Below are 16,235 nucleotides of genomic sequence, written 5' to 3'. Positions count from 1 at the left end.
GGAGGAATATAGAGGTACAATGACATCCTTGGATCTGGATGTGAATCCCTTCATGATGAGGTGTGCAAAGTAGAATGTTTTTCTAACCACTTTGGCAACGTGGGTGTCAAATGAGAGGTCACTGTCTACTTGGGTCCCTAGGTCTCTGATTACCTTTTCTGTACTCAGTGGGTTGCTGTCTATGTGATAATTTGTGGGTACTTTGTTTTTTCCAAAAGGAATGACTATACATTTTTTGGCATTTAGTTTAAAGCTGTGACTACGGCACCAGTTGTCCGTTTCAGTGAGGCCTTTTTGTAGGATGTTTGTGTCTGCTGGTGTATCGACTATGGCGCCTAGTTTGCAGTCATCTGTGAACTTTGTCAGCCACAGCCCTCCCATGTTTGCTTTAACATCTGAGAAATAAATGCCAAACAAGAGGGGTCCCAGGACAGATCCCTGTGGGACACCACTTGTGACTGGCTTTGAGTCTGACATTGCTCCAGTGATTTTAACTTTATGGGTTCTGTCCTTTAGCCAGTTTGCAACCCATCTAGTGACATAAGGGTTTACTTTTAAGCTGTTTAGCTTATCTATGATGCCTGAGTAGGGTATTGTGTCGAAGGCCTTAGCCAAGTCCAGGTATGCTGTATGGACTGCTTTGCCCTCATCAATGGCTCTAGTGACTGTTTCGAAAAAGTCAACCAGGTTTAAAAGGCAGGATCTGCCCTTTACAAAGCCGAACTGGGTGGGGTCAAGAGTCTGTAGGTCCCCTATGTCTCTGTTTATGAGTTCCATAATGATTCTTTCCATAGCTTTGCAGACCAGGCTAGTTAAGCTTATGGGGCGGTAGTTTCCCAAGTCTGTAGAGGCACCCCCCTTGTGGAGTGGGACCACTGTTGCTGTACGCCAGTGTTCAGGTACATATCCCGAAGTAAGGCTAAGGTTAAATAGCATTTTTATGTGTGGGTTTAGCTCCTCTTGTAGTTCACGTAACACGCACCCCGGGATACCGTCAGGTCCCATTGATGCTGTGTTTTTTGCTTTGTTTAGGGTGGTTCTCACTTGGACATCTGAGATGACAGGGAGATTACATTCAGCTGGCATAAGTATTTCTTCTTTTGCCGGTGAAGGAGGGGAGAAATTTCCACTGAACCTGTCAGCCAGAATGTTGGCAATATCTGTGGGTTCAGTGTATTTTTTGTTGTTGTGAACCAACTCTGAGCATATCTGAGGGTTTCTGCCCAGGTTTTTATCATAGCTGAAGAAGGCTTTGTGGTTATCTTTAGTGTCCTTAGCGATTTTTCTCTCAAAGTTTGCCTTGGATGTTTTTATGAGAGAATGTAGTTTTTTGCTAATGTTGATCAGAGATGTCTTCCCTTCATGGGATTTCGCTCTGACGTGCAGTAGCTTCCTTCTTTTGTTATACAATTTGTTTATGGCTGAGGTCCACCAGACAGGACGCTTACATTTGGTGGAGAGGGACTTGGATTTGTTTGGAATTGCATGATCCATGCATTCTTGGAGATGTCCATAGAAAGCATTTGTGAAGGATTCGGCATTTTGGGATGTGGTATCCACTGGCACAGTGGGCTTAAAGGATACCATCTCAGTCTTAATAAGAGTGAAGTCTGCTTTTGAGAAGTTTTTCACTTTGGTCTTTTGTGCTGGGGGTGGAGGTGGGATATGTATATCCAGGGTGATTAGTTTGTGGTCAGATCTCACTAGTGAGGGGTATACTTCCGGTGTGGAGCATTTTGTCCCCATGTTTGTGATGATCAGGTCTAGTATATTATCTCCCCTAGTGGAAGAGGTGACTAGTTGTTCCAGTGCATTTGAATTTATGAATTCCAGGAACCTTTGGGCTAGGATATTAGGGCTAGAATAATGTACCCAATCTATGTTTGGGTAGTTGAAGTCTCCCAGTATGATGGTATTTTGTGATACATTCATATCCTCCAATGTCTTCAGGAAGGCTGAGTGGGGTTCTTGAGATTGGGAGGGTGGTCTGTAACATGCTACCAGTTGTATAGCAGTTTTGCCTATGGTTAGTTGCACCTGTATGGTCTCTGATGCTTCATGTGTTGCTACTAACCTGGAGGTGTGGGTGTCCTTTATGAATATGGACACTCCCCTCCTTGTGGTTCGGCCCAGGTTTTGGGGCCGAAAAGCATGATACGAGGTATAGCCTGGTAGCACTGGGGTGCTCTCAGGAGCCTTGAACCAGGTTTCAGTTACTGCACAGACGTCGATGTTCTCCATGCTGAGGAGTGCATCAAGTGCCTGCATCTTGAGATTTAGACTTCTGGCATTGAGCAGCATTACCCTTAGTTTTTTCCATTTTGTTTTCTAAGGAGGTGGGTTTGTCTTTTGAGCCTTGCCTAAAAAAGGCACTATGGGGGTGGCAAGAGCCTTAGCCAATATCCGGAAGCCCAGCAGTGACAGGTGTAAGCCATCCCTTGCGAAGCAGCGTGGCTTGTCCAACATATCATCCCAGGCCGACAGACATTGGATCCCCTTAGAATGACACCAGTACTTGAGCCAATTGTTAAAGCTGATCATCTTGTCTTTGTATTGTGGTATCATTCTTGGTGAGGACAAGATGCTGCTCAGGGTCAGGGTCATACCAGCCTGGGCTACATAATCGGAGAGCTACTCTATGTCTCTTTTCATGTAGTCCAGGGAGGTACATCTCAGGTCATTCACACCAGCATGGACAATGACGGAGTCATATTTGTACTTGCTTTGGAGTGACCTGAGTGCGTGTGTTATGTGGCGGATCCTAGCTCCCGATAGACAGCTCACAGTCACCTTCTCCTTGTTCAGCCTGGTCAGTGGGACATCAGTGTGTCTGACTATGGAGTCACCTATTACTAGTGTATCAGGCAAGGTGTTTGGCCTTAAGGGCTGCGATTGGTCGACACACTGATTTATTGAAGTATGTGTTGCATGTGTTTTGTTTTGAGGTGGTGGATTTTTGGATGTCTGCTTTGGGAGCCTCTGTTGGTTTGGTAAGTTTTTTATTAGAGCCTCCGAGTATGTCTTTGTGTTTTTATGTGTTTGGTTTGCAGTTGTGTTAGGTCTATGTGGGACTGGGATTGTTATGTGTGTGGTGGCCATCTCCTCCTGTCTGGTCATGCCAGCCCTGAGTTGAGAGAGTTCAGCCTCCAGTTTGGCTATATAGTTGCATCTCTCACATGTATTTGCGTTTGTTGGGAGGAGGAGAGGGTTGTCTGTGTACATAAGACAATTGTAGCATTGTCTCAAGATACCCAGATTGACCAGCTGAACTGGAGACGATGCCAGAAATCTACCACTCGACATGCTAGAACAGTATAAGGGAGTGGTATACCTTTAAGGGAAGTGGATATTCACAGTGGTGGTAAGTAGATGTAGTGCTTTACTTAGTACGAGAGTGCTTACTTAGTAGAGAAGTATTGAGAACAAGTGCTATGCTTATACTACAGTGAGTAGTCTGGTTATACTAAGAGTAGAGCTTCCTTAAGGGAAAATTTGAAGAGCAGACTTGGCGGAGCCAGAAAAAGTTTAACCTTGTTTAACCGGTGCTACGCTATGCGCACGACTGCGCAAAGCCGTGCAAACGCGGATTTTAAACAGTGAACTACAAAAGAGCTAGAAATGGTCCCAAACAACCAATTACTACAGCTTCTTGTGCTGAGGTCACTTCCCCCAAGGACAGGTAGGCTGCTCAAGGCTCCCCACTCCCACTGGTGAGCAAAGAAACTTCCTTCTAACCAAGTAAGGTAATGGACAACACAGGAACTACACCACAGCCCAGAATACAGCAATGCCTGTAAACTGGTCTAAACTAGTCGAGGAAGGCGGGAAAACAAGGATTTTTTTTGTTTTTTTTTTTGTTATTTTGGTAGAAACACACAGAAAATGCAGAAACAGTGATAAATTAGTTACACCGGCTAGCACACTTTAGTGGGCAGCCTCCACAGTTAAATTAAACAAACAAACAAGCAAACTTTCGATCAAATTCGACTAAAATGTAACTTTAAGTGCAGATTTTAAAATAATGCAGCAATCAGTTAAAAACAGTTCAGGCTAGTTCAAGGTAAGCTACAGAAGCTATTTCAAGTGAAAAAAAAGCAAAGATACTTAAATCCAGAAGGTAGTCACTTTTCTGAGTTTCCTGCTGCTTAGACCACTCTGTAAACCCACGTGGAGCTTGTCTGAGCAGTATAGCCAGAAAAAAATGCCCAGAGGTGGATTTTAAACAGTGAACTACAAAAGAGCTAGAAATGGTCCCAAACAACCAATTACTGCAGCTTCTTGTGCTGAGGTCACTTCCCCCAAGGACAGGTAGGCTGCTCAAGGCTCCCCACTCCCACTGGTGAGCAAAGAAACTTCCTTCTATCCAAGTAAGGTAATGGACAACACAGGAACTACACCACAGCCCAGAATACAGCAATGCCTGTAAACTGGTCTAAACTAGTCGAGGAAGGCAGGAAAACAAGGATTATTTTTTGGGTTTTTTTGGTAGAAACACACAGAAAATGCAGAAACAGTGATCAATTAGTTACACAGGCTAGCACACTTTAGTGGGCAGCCTCCACAGTTAAATTAAACAAACAAATAAGCAAACGTTCGATCAAATTCGACTAAAATGTAACTGTAAGTGCAGATTTTAAAATAATGCAGCAATCAGTTAAAAACAGTTCAGGCTAGTTCAAGGTAAGCTACAGAAGCTATTTCAAGTGAAAAAAAGCAAAGATACTTAAATCCAGAAGGTAGTCACTTTTCTGAGTTCCCTGCTGCTAGGACCACTCTGTAAACCCACGTGGAGCTTGTCTGAGCAGTATAGCCAGAAAAAAACGCCCAGAGGCGGATTTTAAACAGTGAACTACAAAAGAGCTAGAAATGGTCCCAAACAACCAATTACTACAGCTTCTTGTGCTGTGGTCACTTCCCCCAAGGACAGGTAGGCTGCTCAAGGCTCCCCACTCCCACTGGTGAGCAAAGAAACTTCCTTCTATCCAAGTAAGGTAATGGACAACACAGGAACTACACCACAGCCCAGAATACAGCAATGCCTGTAAACTGGTCTAAACTAGTCGAGGAAGGCGGGAAAACAAGGATTATTTTTTTGTTTTTTTGTTTTTTTGGTAGAAACACACATAAAATGCAGAAACAGTGATAAATTAGTTACACAGGCTAGCACACTTTAGTGGGCAGCCTCCACAGTTAAATTAAACAAACAAACAAGCAAACTTTCAATCAAATTCGACTAAAATGTAATTTTAAGTGCAGATTTTAAAATAATACAGCAATCAGTTAAAAAACAGTTCAGGCTAGTTCAAGGTAAGCTACAGAAGCTATTTCAAGTGAAAAAAAAAGCAAAGATACTTAAATCCAGAAGGTAGTCGCTTTTCTGAGTTCCCTGCTGCTGGGACCACTCTGTAAACCCACGTGGAGCTTGTCTGAGCAGTAAGTGACATACGAGTATTTACAACATCCGAGGTAGATGGCCTGGCAGCACCACAGTCAGTATTGTACAACAGATACTCCAATAGTAGTCATATGTGTGCTGCCCTTTGCTGGGTTTACTCAGGGGCCAGAGCTGTGATATATGTCACTTCAGACAGAGCCATCAGGGATGGCCACAGGTGCTGGACAGCAACATGTCAGTCCAGCAAGTCTTGTTGAGACCTATTGTTTAACTTCCTATTTCCCATGATTGCATCCCCCCATCTGCATTCCATTACATGCTTAACTGCTTGACATACCTGTTCTGGTGCTGTAGTGTTTTCTCAGAGAACTCCACCAGTGTTGCTTTCCATATTTTCAGTCTGTCTTTCTGGTAAAAGATTCAGACCTGTTTTGCATAGACAGCAGCTTGCCTTTTGTAGGTAATGCTCATGAGCAGGTGATGGCCTGTGCATCAATTGGTGTATCCCACTTGCTAATTGCATCCAGAACAACTGTGTTGTCTTTCCATTAGCCAATGGCATGGCAACGCAGTGCTATAATTAACTCCTTCATATGGGCCTTGCCCCTTTTCCTTGCCTGTGAGGAGGATATTATGGAGGTGTGGGAGATACAGGACCACAGAGGGTAAGTGGAAATACTGTCCGCTGTTTGGATTGATGTTCTCTGTCCACAGTTTTGCATGCTTTGTCTGCATACCTGTCAACCTCTTAGCACAAGAAATGTGGAGAAAGCCCAACAAAATAAGGGATAAAGTTCCAAAATTAGGGACAGATTGCAAGTATTGCTGTTATACAGTTAGAAACTTGCTAGAGTAACAGGGTTTGTTTGGACATGCATTTTCTGTGTGATTTGAAGTCTGAAACTGATATGTATACGACATACCTCTCTACTGTCCAGATCTTCACAGAATGTCCAGAAGTTTGGCTGTTATTTTGGTCTGTTCCTCATACACATTTTTTGGGGGCAAATCACTAGGATGATCTGAGGACTGACGTCACTAAATAATGACATCCATTTCTGTTTCAGACTTCATATCCTTCAGAAAATGTATGTTAAAACAAACTATGTCACTCCAGCAACTTTTTATGTTTATAACACCAATATTTAAAATATGTCCCTATTTTTGAGCCTCTGACTCCAATTATGTCAGGCTTTCTCCACATTTCTTGCACTAAAAGGTTGAGAGGTATGATATATCATTATCCAGTGACTTTATTCCTGATATCATCCCAGTGATTTAGCAGAATCCCAGAAATGTTATGAGGAAGAGGCCATAAATATGAGGCCAAAACCTGGACATTCTGTAGAAATCTTTACAGTTGAGAGTTCTGTATGTCTGGCCATTGTTAACAGACTTTTAAGATTGTGTAGCAGTGTAGTGTGTAAATGTTTGTTGGACTAAGTAGGGAGAGAGGCAGATGTAAGTGTCATCTTTCCTTTAGGCAGATGTGAGTGTCATACGTCCTTTTCTATATGACTGTGCAATATATATATATATATATATATATATATATATATATATATATATATATATATATATATATATAGGAGTAGTGTCTGGCAATCGGGATATGTAAGTTGAAACAGTTGTTATACTGTAGAGGTCAGTTGGCTTACTGGTATGTTGCTTTGACTGTAGTGTTAATGGTTCTGGGTAGACAATTTCTCACCAATGTCTGTTTTTCCCTACAGTTACATCCCTGTAGTGCATGTTATATTAGCAAATGCATCAGCAACCCCCAGAGCTGATTTGGTGTAGTGTTGTGTTGTGTTCCTTTGACTGTAGTTCAGAAGAAGCTGGGTGAAATGGTTGGCAGCTCAGTGTTTTTCCCTAATGTTACATGACTGCACTCATACCTCTCAAATATCCAGATTTTCATAAAATGTCCAGATGTTTGGCTCATATCTTTGATCTGTTCCCCATAACTGTTGTGGATTTCTGACAAATCAGTGGGATAATGTGAGTATGGAATTCACTAAATAATGAGAAGCATTTGGGTCTCAGACTTGAAATATTTCAGAAAATATATGTTAAAACAAACTGTATTACTGTAGCAACTTTCTAAGCTTATAAAATCAATATTTAAAATATGTCACTATTTTTGGACCTTTGTCAGGCTTTGTCCAGATTTCTTGCACTAAGAGGTTGAGAGGTATGACTGCACTTCATGATATATATATATATATATATATATATATATATATATATATATATATATATATATATATGGGTCCACTCTGTTTCATTGAAAATGCACTTCACTGTAACTCATTTCATTGAAAACTCATTTCACTGAAAATCAGTTGTCTGAGCAGAATTCACTGAAAGCTCAATTCACTGAAAACTCATTTTACTGAAACTCATTTTGTTGAAAGGTATATGCCCTGTTCCCCACTGCAGTGCAATCCAGAAGTTAGTATATATATTAAGGAGGGTATGGGGGACACTGCCCCCTACATTTGGGGTTGTGGGTGGTATAGGCCCACATAGTTTGGGTATATATGATCTTCTGGAAAGAGTTATTTATTCAACTTGTAAGTAACCATGTCTATGGTATCCAACATTTAAAATAGGTGGGTGGCTATGTCCTCCACCCCCCCACTATATATATTAACTACAGGATCACACTACAGTGGGGCACAGGGCATATACCTTTCAACAAAATGAGTTTCAGACAAATGAGTTTTCAGTGAAGTGAGCTTTCAGTGAACTGTGCTCAGGCAACTGATTTTTAGTGAAATGAGCTTTCAGTGAAATGAGTTTCAGTGAAGTGTGTTTTCAGTGAAATGAAGTAGACCCAGATATATATACAAAAGCATTACTAATTCCACAGAGTTTTTTTCCCTAATGTTACTTGACCATAATGCATGATACATTTACTGAAGCAGTACTAATTCTCACGGCTCATTTGGTGTAGTGGTAATTGCTCTGACAGCAGTGCACAGGGTCCTAGGTTCGACACTTGGCCTGATTATTTTGTTGCTAGGCAGAACAGTGGCTGAACAAGATAGAGTGATTAAAACAGTTTTAAGCAGGTTTGCACAGTTTTGTGCAATGCTAAGTGATGCCAAGAGACGCTTAGTCCAGCTTGGCTTTGCTTAGCGCTGCTTATTCCTGCTTAAACCTGTGCTAAGTTCAAAAAAGGAAAAGAAAAAAAGGGTGATAGGAAAGTGGTGAAATGAAGGCAAGCAGGGGGTAAAACATTAGGAAAAGCAGCTAGGGATGTGCAGGATGGTGTAGGAAAGGACCATAGCTCTACATTTCTTCTGCAGCAACAGCTGTGAATGATGTGGAAAATTTGGAATTTAGAGTCTCACACCCCACAGGGAGGGGTGTTGGCAACAGACATTTGTACAGTAATTTGAGGGTAGATTGATTTACATCAGGGTACATGAGGGAGAAATGTAGAGCTATGTATGGGGCAATGATTTTTTTTGTAGGACAGATGCTCTTTTTTTTAAGGTGAGAGTGAGATGTTGGGGAAGGGCTGTAGGTACATTTGGGGAGGTAGGTTGGGTAGGATAGGTTGTGTTTGCAGATAAACAAGACAGACAACACAGCAGATGGGTGGTATATGATGCATGAGGAAGGAAAACACCTTGGATGGGGGAGGATGGTTGGGAATCAGAGGCCCTTGAGCCCCCAGATTGAAACAGTGGGACTGAGGTCCCCACCCATGGGCAGTCACCACTGCTCCTTCATTGCCCCAAATGTAGCTGTGCTTGGGGCTGGACAACAGGGGCAGCCTGCCCCTTGAGGTGCACCAGTCTGCCCTCGATCTGGCTCAGGTGTCCATCCAAGTCTGTCTGGATGGCCCTGCACACCATACCTCGGAACTTCTTCCGGGTGACAGGTTCCTCTCCATGCCCATGCCCAGGGGGTGATGGGCCCCATCCCCTGAGGCAGTTACACCCAAGGGTGGTGCAGGACCAGCGGAGGAGACAGTTCTAGGTTGGGTCACAGATGTGCTGGGGCCCAGTGCCATGGCCAGATGAGGTGGGACAGGAGGATCCGCAAGGATCTGCCTTACCAAATGTCCTATGGTGTTGATGTTTTTCAAAATGTATTGATTAGTCATGAACAAAATATTTCAGGATTAGTTATAACAGCATAAGTGGGTGTTCCAATTAACCCAGAACAATAGAAGTGAAACAATTGCATAGCAAACAGAACACATGCATCAATGGAATAACAGTCAGCATCGTAACAGCATGCCAGTTTCATTTACGGCAATAGCCACCAACAATGGTATTTGAACAAGGTATGTTAACATTCAAGTAATTAAATATGTGAACAATAATAGAACACAAATCCCAACATTAGGTTTTGAGATCAACATACACGTTTTATATGAATAATAATTATTGATGCAGATAAGGTGTGGGGTAGAGAAAAAAAGTCCATTAACAACTGTTTAGGCTTCTATTTTTCACAACAATATTGCTCAGTACTCTACAGGTCTGCCCTCACTTTACATGTACCTATGGCCCATAGCTTCTGTAGCACATATATAACTGTTAAACTGTCAACCTGAAATGATATGGGGCAAACTGTGACAACCCTCGGTTCATAACTAGAGGGGACTCATACATGTTAGGGTTACATATATGACAAAGAAGGTGTACCCTGCACTGATGTTGTGTGAGTGTGCTAAGGGCATACTTCACCTGGATTCATACCTGTGTCCAAGGTTACTGGCAGCAGTGATCACTAGCTGTGACAGCATGACACTCAAGAGACATGTACCGGGAATAGTGCATTATGTATGTACCTATCCTGCAGTCATTTGCAGGCATAGGTTTGGACAGTGGAGCAGTTGTACACGGTTTATTAGTATACCCTTCCTACAGCTACTACAAACATTTCTTTACCTGTAAAACCTGTGGAGAACATATCTGTTAACACTACCCGACTGCTTCTACAAGTATTCAAGATTATTTTAGTGTAAATTTTCACACATCTTAGTAACACTCCCTGGATTCAAACAGTGGTCTGGGTGTGCAAAAATGAATGACAGAGCTATTTCTCATCACACTGAGCAATTGGGGAACTGCTGTCTCTTGTTTTGTCTGAATTCTGCCCAATACTCTCTTGAGTAGACAGTCTGACCTTGTAATCTAAGTGTAGTGTCACCAACGACTGAGGTGACAGTTGAACATACATGCCTGAGATTCATGCATGGCAGACAGTGTACTGTGTATTAATCCTTTGAAAAAATAAGATCCAGATTGCAAAGGTTAACACAAGACAATGCTGCAGGAAACACACTATAATACATTACACATTACTGTTCAAGGTTCAGATCTTAGTGCAGGAAATATTTATATCTTGTTTTACAGCCTGACAATCTATAGTTTTGCATAGCAGGTGGTTATAAGAACAACCTCAGTCAATGCATGCTGTCAAAACCATATTTGCACATTCTATTTCTTCAACAACATACCAGATTAAACACAACAGTTTGAGGTATAAATCTTTATTTGAGTAACATGACACAGTGCTTTATTCCAGTTCAGATTCTACATTCAGTAGTACAGCATATCATGTAGATCAGTATTGGTCTGACAAACTTTCTTTATTCAGTACACTCAGAACACACTATACCTACTGGCAATAAACAATGTACTTCTTCTTATTTATTGCACTATATACTACAAGATAGATCTGTACTTACCTCACCCTCAGCCCAGCCTCACCAGTCTGTCTGCATGGGCCTCCGCATTGCTAGCTCTCACCTCTGCAGCTGTAAGAAAACAACTATTATGCATACCTATCTATCACATACTCAGGCTAGAATTTGGTACAGCTATAGGTGTAATACTTACAAACTACTGGAGCATTGCTGTCTCATGCGTCTTGGATCCACTGGACCAAGAGCTCCCCCTTCCTATGCTTTAGGTCGGCATAGTGGTTTCATACCTGTTCACCATTTCAGGGGATTCCAGTGGCACTGGTGAGGTTGTGTGCCAGATGGTCCCAGGCCGCACATTTATATTGGGAGCCTTGGTACTGGCCATGCAGCAGTCTGTCATCATGGCTCTTAACCATGAGCCCAGCCATGACCCTGGACTCAAGGATGCCCCAGCACTGCACCTGAAAGTGCACTCCCTCTCCAACTCCAGACATAGCTCCTGCAGCGATCAAACTACAACAGGTTCTGGCTGTATTCCCACCTGTGTGGTTTTAATAAGGCCATATTCCCACCCTTTTCTGTCATTGGCCCGTTTTTGAAAATTCTGAGCACAGCTCACCAGTGCGCAAACCTGCTAAGCTGAGTTGAGCTCTGCTTAAAGGGCAAATGCTGAGCAATGCTTAGCAGTGCACAGATCCACTTAGCTGGGCTGAATGCTGCTTACTAATGTACTTCTTAGCAATCCTCAAACTGGGTAAGCATAGCTATGCACTGCTAAGCATTGCTCAGTTTTCATTTCCAGACAATTAACAAATCGCACATTAATTAGTCCTTACTGACATATTATTAAGTGTACGTGTTTTACTTTACATGACGTCCCCCTATTGGCTTTGATTACATTACTTTGGGGTGTGATTGTACTGTCTGGGACACTTGTGTTTACATGGGGGATTTCGCATCATACATCCAGTGACACTATTTTATTATATCTCCTAAATGTATGCATTTCACTACGTTATCTGTTCCTGCCACTTTACTGTATTAGAGACTTGTGTGTAACTGGGGCTTTTATACCTGGGTCTTCACTGCAAATATGCCTCTGGTCAAGCTGGACCACCACAGTTAACATATTTCAGTGTATACAAAAGAAATAAAAAACATTTACAACATTTCCCTATCACATGTAAAAAGATGAATGGCTAGGATTCAAATCTTGCACCTCATGTACAAGTTCCAGTGTCCTAACCATTCAGCCAGTGAGGATCTGCTATTAAACTGCTATATATACCTCTTTATTTTCATTTAAGAATTGCTGAGCACTGCACCATGCTTTGCCAACCTGCTCAGCTACACTTAACCTTTACATATAAATGAAAATAAAATTTATTTCATAAAACCATTTTGAATAGATATATCTCAATATATAACTATCAGCATGTCAGCTGCAGGCCACATAATCTTCATGACAATCCATGGTAATGTAAAACATGTCATTCTATCAACTTTCTAAGTTTGTAAGAGCAATATTTAAAAAGTTCCCCTAACTTCAGCCCTTTCTCCTGATTTTCTTTAATGGCGTTGTCCAGATTTCTTGCTCTAACAGGTTGAGAGGTATGACTGCACTTATATATAAATATATATACACAACAGCAGTTCTAATTCCACATAGTTTTTTTCCCTAATGTTAGATGACAATAATGCATGATATATTTGCAAAATCATTCTGAAATCTTACAGTTCAGATGGTATAGCAGTACATTGCTGTAATTGTAGTGCACAGGGTCCTGGGTTCAAGACTTGGCAGTGATGACTTTTTTACCTAATATTAAATGACCATAATGCATGATATATTTACAAAAAAAGTATACCTCACAGCCTGTATGGTGTAGTGGTACATTGCTATGACTGTAGTGTACAGGATCATAGGTTCACTTCAAGACCTACCAAAGGTGGTTATTTTGTTGCTGGGCAGAACAGGAACTGATCGAGACAGAGTGATTAAAGCAGTTTTAAGCAGGTTTTCATGGCTTTGCATGATGCTAAGTGATACTGAGATGCTTAAGTTCCCTTAGCTTCACCTAACAGCACTTATTGCCACTTAAACCCACACTAATTTCAAAAAGAGAAAAGAAAAAAAAGGTTAATAGGAAGGAAAATGGTGAAATGGATGCAAGCGGGGGGGGGGGACAATGTGAAAGGCAGCTAGGGATGTGCAGTACAGGTGCAGAAAAGGACTATATCTCTCCATTTCTTCTGCAGCAACAGATGTGAATGATGTGGACAATTTGGAATTTGGAGCCTCACATCCCATAGGGAGGGGTGTGGGTGACATAACTTGGTTGATTAATTGCTGGGATGACTGATTGATAACAGAGTACATGGGGTAAAATGGAGAACTATGTATGGGATGAGATTTTTTTGTATGTGCAGATGCCCTTTTTTATTTATTTTTTTTAAGATGAGAGTGGGATGTTGGGGAAGGGTTGTAGGCACATTTGGGGAGGTAAGTTGGGTAGGAGTGGTTGCTTTTGCAGACAGACAAGATAGACAAGACAGCAGACAGGGGAGGTGTATGACACTTGAGGAGGGTAAACAGCTTGGAAAGGGAGGGTGGATGAGAATCAGAGGACCACATGCCCCCAGATGGAAACAGTGGGACCAAGGTCTCCACTCATGGGAAGTCACCACTGCCCCTTCACGGCCCGGAAGGCGGTTGTGCTGGGGGCTGGATGCCAGGGCCAGCAGGCCCCCCAAGGTGCACCAGTCTGCCCTTGATCTGGCTCAGGCATACATTCAAATCATGCTGAATTATCTGCGCACCAAACATGGAAACTGATGTCTAGTGATTGGGATGTCTCCGCGCCCGCGCCCAGAGGGGGGCTGAGCCCTGTCCTCTGTGGCGGTGCCACCTGATGGTGGTGCAGAACCAGCAGAGGAGGCAGCTCCATGTTGAGTCCCAGATTTGTTGGGACCCAGTGCCATGGCCAGATGATGTAGGACAGGTTGATCCACTGGGATCTGCCTACCCAAAGTTGCTATGGTGTTGAGGTTGTATAAATTGTATTGGTTTGTCATGAACAACACATTTCAACATTAGTTATAACAGTATGCATGAGTGTTCCCATTAACCCAAAACAATATAATTGAAACATTTTATATCAAACATAACACATGCATAAATTGCACAACAGTCATTACTGGACCAGCATGCCAGTAACAGGTGCAGCCACAGGCCAACAAGAGTAGAATTTCAACAAGGTATGTTAGTATGCAACCAATGAAATATATGAACAATAAAAAGTCCCAACATTAGGTTTTGAGAACAACATACCCGTAGTATATGAATAATATATATTGATACAGATAAGGGGTGGGAGGAAACAAAAAGTGTATTAACAAGTGTATAGACTATAATCTTTATAACAGTACTGCTCAATAATCTACAGGTCTGCACTCACTTTGCATCTACCTGTCTCCTATAGCTTTTGTAGCACATACACACCTGTTAAGCTGTCAACCTGGAATGGTATGGGGCAAACTGTGAGAACTGTAGGTACATAAATACAGGGGACTCCTACATGTCAGTGTGACATATATGAATAACAAAGTGTACCCTGCACTGATGTTGTGTAAGTGTGCTACTGGCATACTTCAACTGGATTTATATCTGTGTGCAAGGTTATTGGCAGCAGTGATCAATAGCCATGACAGTGTGACAGCTGAGAGACATGTATTGGGATCAGGCACTGTTGTATATAGCTATCCTGCTGTCATTTGTAGGCATGGTGTTGAACACTGGAACATTTGTATACAGTTTTTTACTATACCCTTCATGCAGCTATTACAAACAATTCATTACCTGTAATCCCTGTGGAGGAATTAAGTGTTAAAACTACCTAAATGTTTCCAGAAATTGGACAAAGCCTAGGATAATGGGGGTACAAAGGCCTATAAAAAGGGACAGATTTTAAATATTGCTCTTATGAATTTAGAAAGTTGATAGAATAACAGGTTTTGTGTTAACATACATTTTTTAAAGCTATAAAGTCTGCAACTGAAATGCATGCCATTATTTAGTAGCATTAATTCTCAATGAGTTGCCAGAAAAAGTACATATTTTATGACAAACCCCAAATACCAAGCAAAATTCTGGACATTCTGCAAAAATCTGGACAGTTGAGAGGTATGGTGTGTAAGTATAAGCACATCAAAATGGCAGTCCCTGGATTCAAACTGTGGTGTGTGTGTGTGTGTGTGTGTGTGTGTGTGTGTGTGTGTGTGTGTGTGTGTGTGTGTGTGTGTGTGTGTGTGTGTGTGTGTGTGTGTGTGTAGGTGTGTGTGTGTGTGTATACGCAAACATAAACTGACATATCTATTTCTTATCACATATTTGCAGTCTCCACCTATTACAGTCTCATACTTGCCTGCATCAGCATACCTACATCAGGAGTACATATAGCTGAAATGCAAAGGTTAACACAAGACAATGCTGCAGGGAACACACTATAAATCATTACATATTACTACTCAAGGATCATATCTTGCTGCAGTACATATATCAAATTTAGTGCATCTTGTTTTACAGCTCCACAATCTACAGTTTACCATCACATGTTATTATCAAAGGAACCTCAGTGGAATCAAGCTGTCATAGCCATATTTGCTGTGAAGCAACTATACACTTGTATTTTCTGAACAACAGACCAGAATAAATACAACAGTTTATAATAATATATTTTATTATAGGCAACATAAATTCATGATGATTGAATCTCATGTATTACTTTCACAGTAGCAGTCCCAGTGTACTTTCTTTCCATATTCATTCCTACACAGTATTAGTACAGTATTGGCTTTCTTTCATCACTAGTAGCTTGCATGCTGCCTTTCTCTGTATTAGACAGTATCTGGCATTATTCAGTTGTATCACTCTTGGTCTGAGAACACAATTTGTTCAGTACACTCAGAACACACTATACCTAATGGAAGTAGACAATTACACTTTCTTATTTATTGTACTATATACTGCAAGTTAGATCTGTACTCACCACACTGTTGGCGCATCCTCACAAGGCATCCAGCATGGGCCTCTATGTTACAAGTCCTCTCCTCTGCAGCTGTGGAATGAAACACATGATTATGCATACCTGTCTATCAGACATTCAT

The sequence above is a fragment of the Protopterus annectens genome, chromosome 2.part0 (genome assembly GCF_019279795.1).
Source record: "Protopterus annectens isolate FY-2018-M chromosome 2.part0, PAN1.0, whole genome shotgun sequence".
Classification (NCBI taxonomy): domain Eukaryota; kingdom Metazoa; phylum Chordata; order Ceratodontiformes; family Protopteridae; genus Protopterus; species Protopterus annectens.
The sequence above is the reverse complement of the archived record's forward strand: the minus strand, read 5'-3'. Positions refer to the sequence as shown.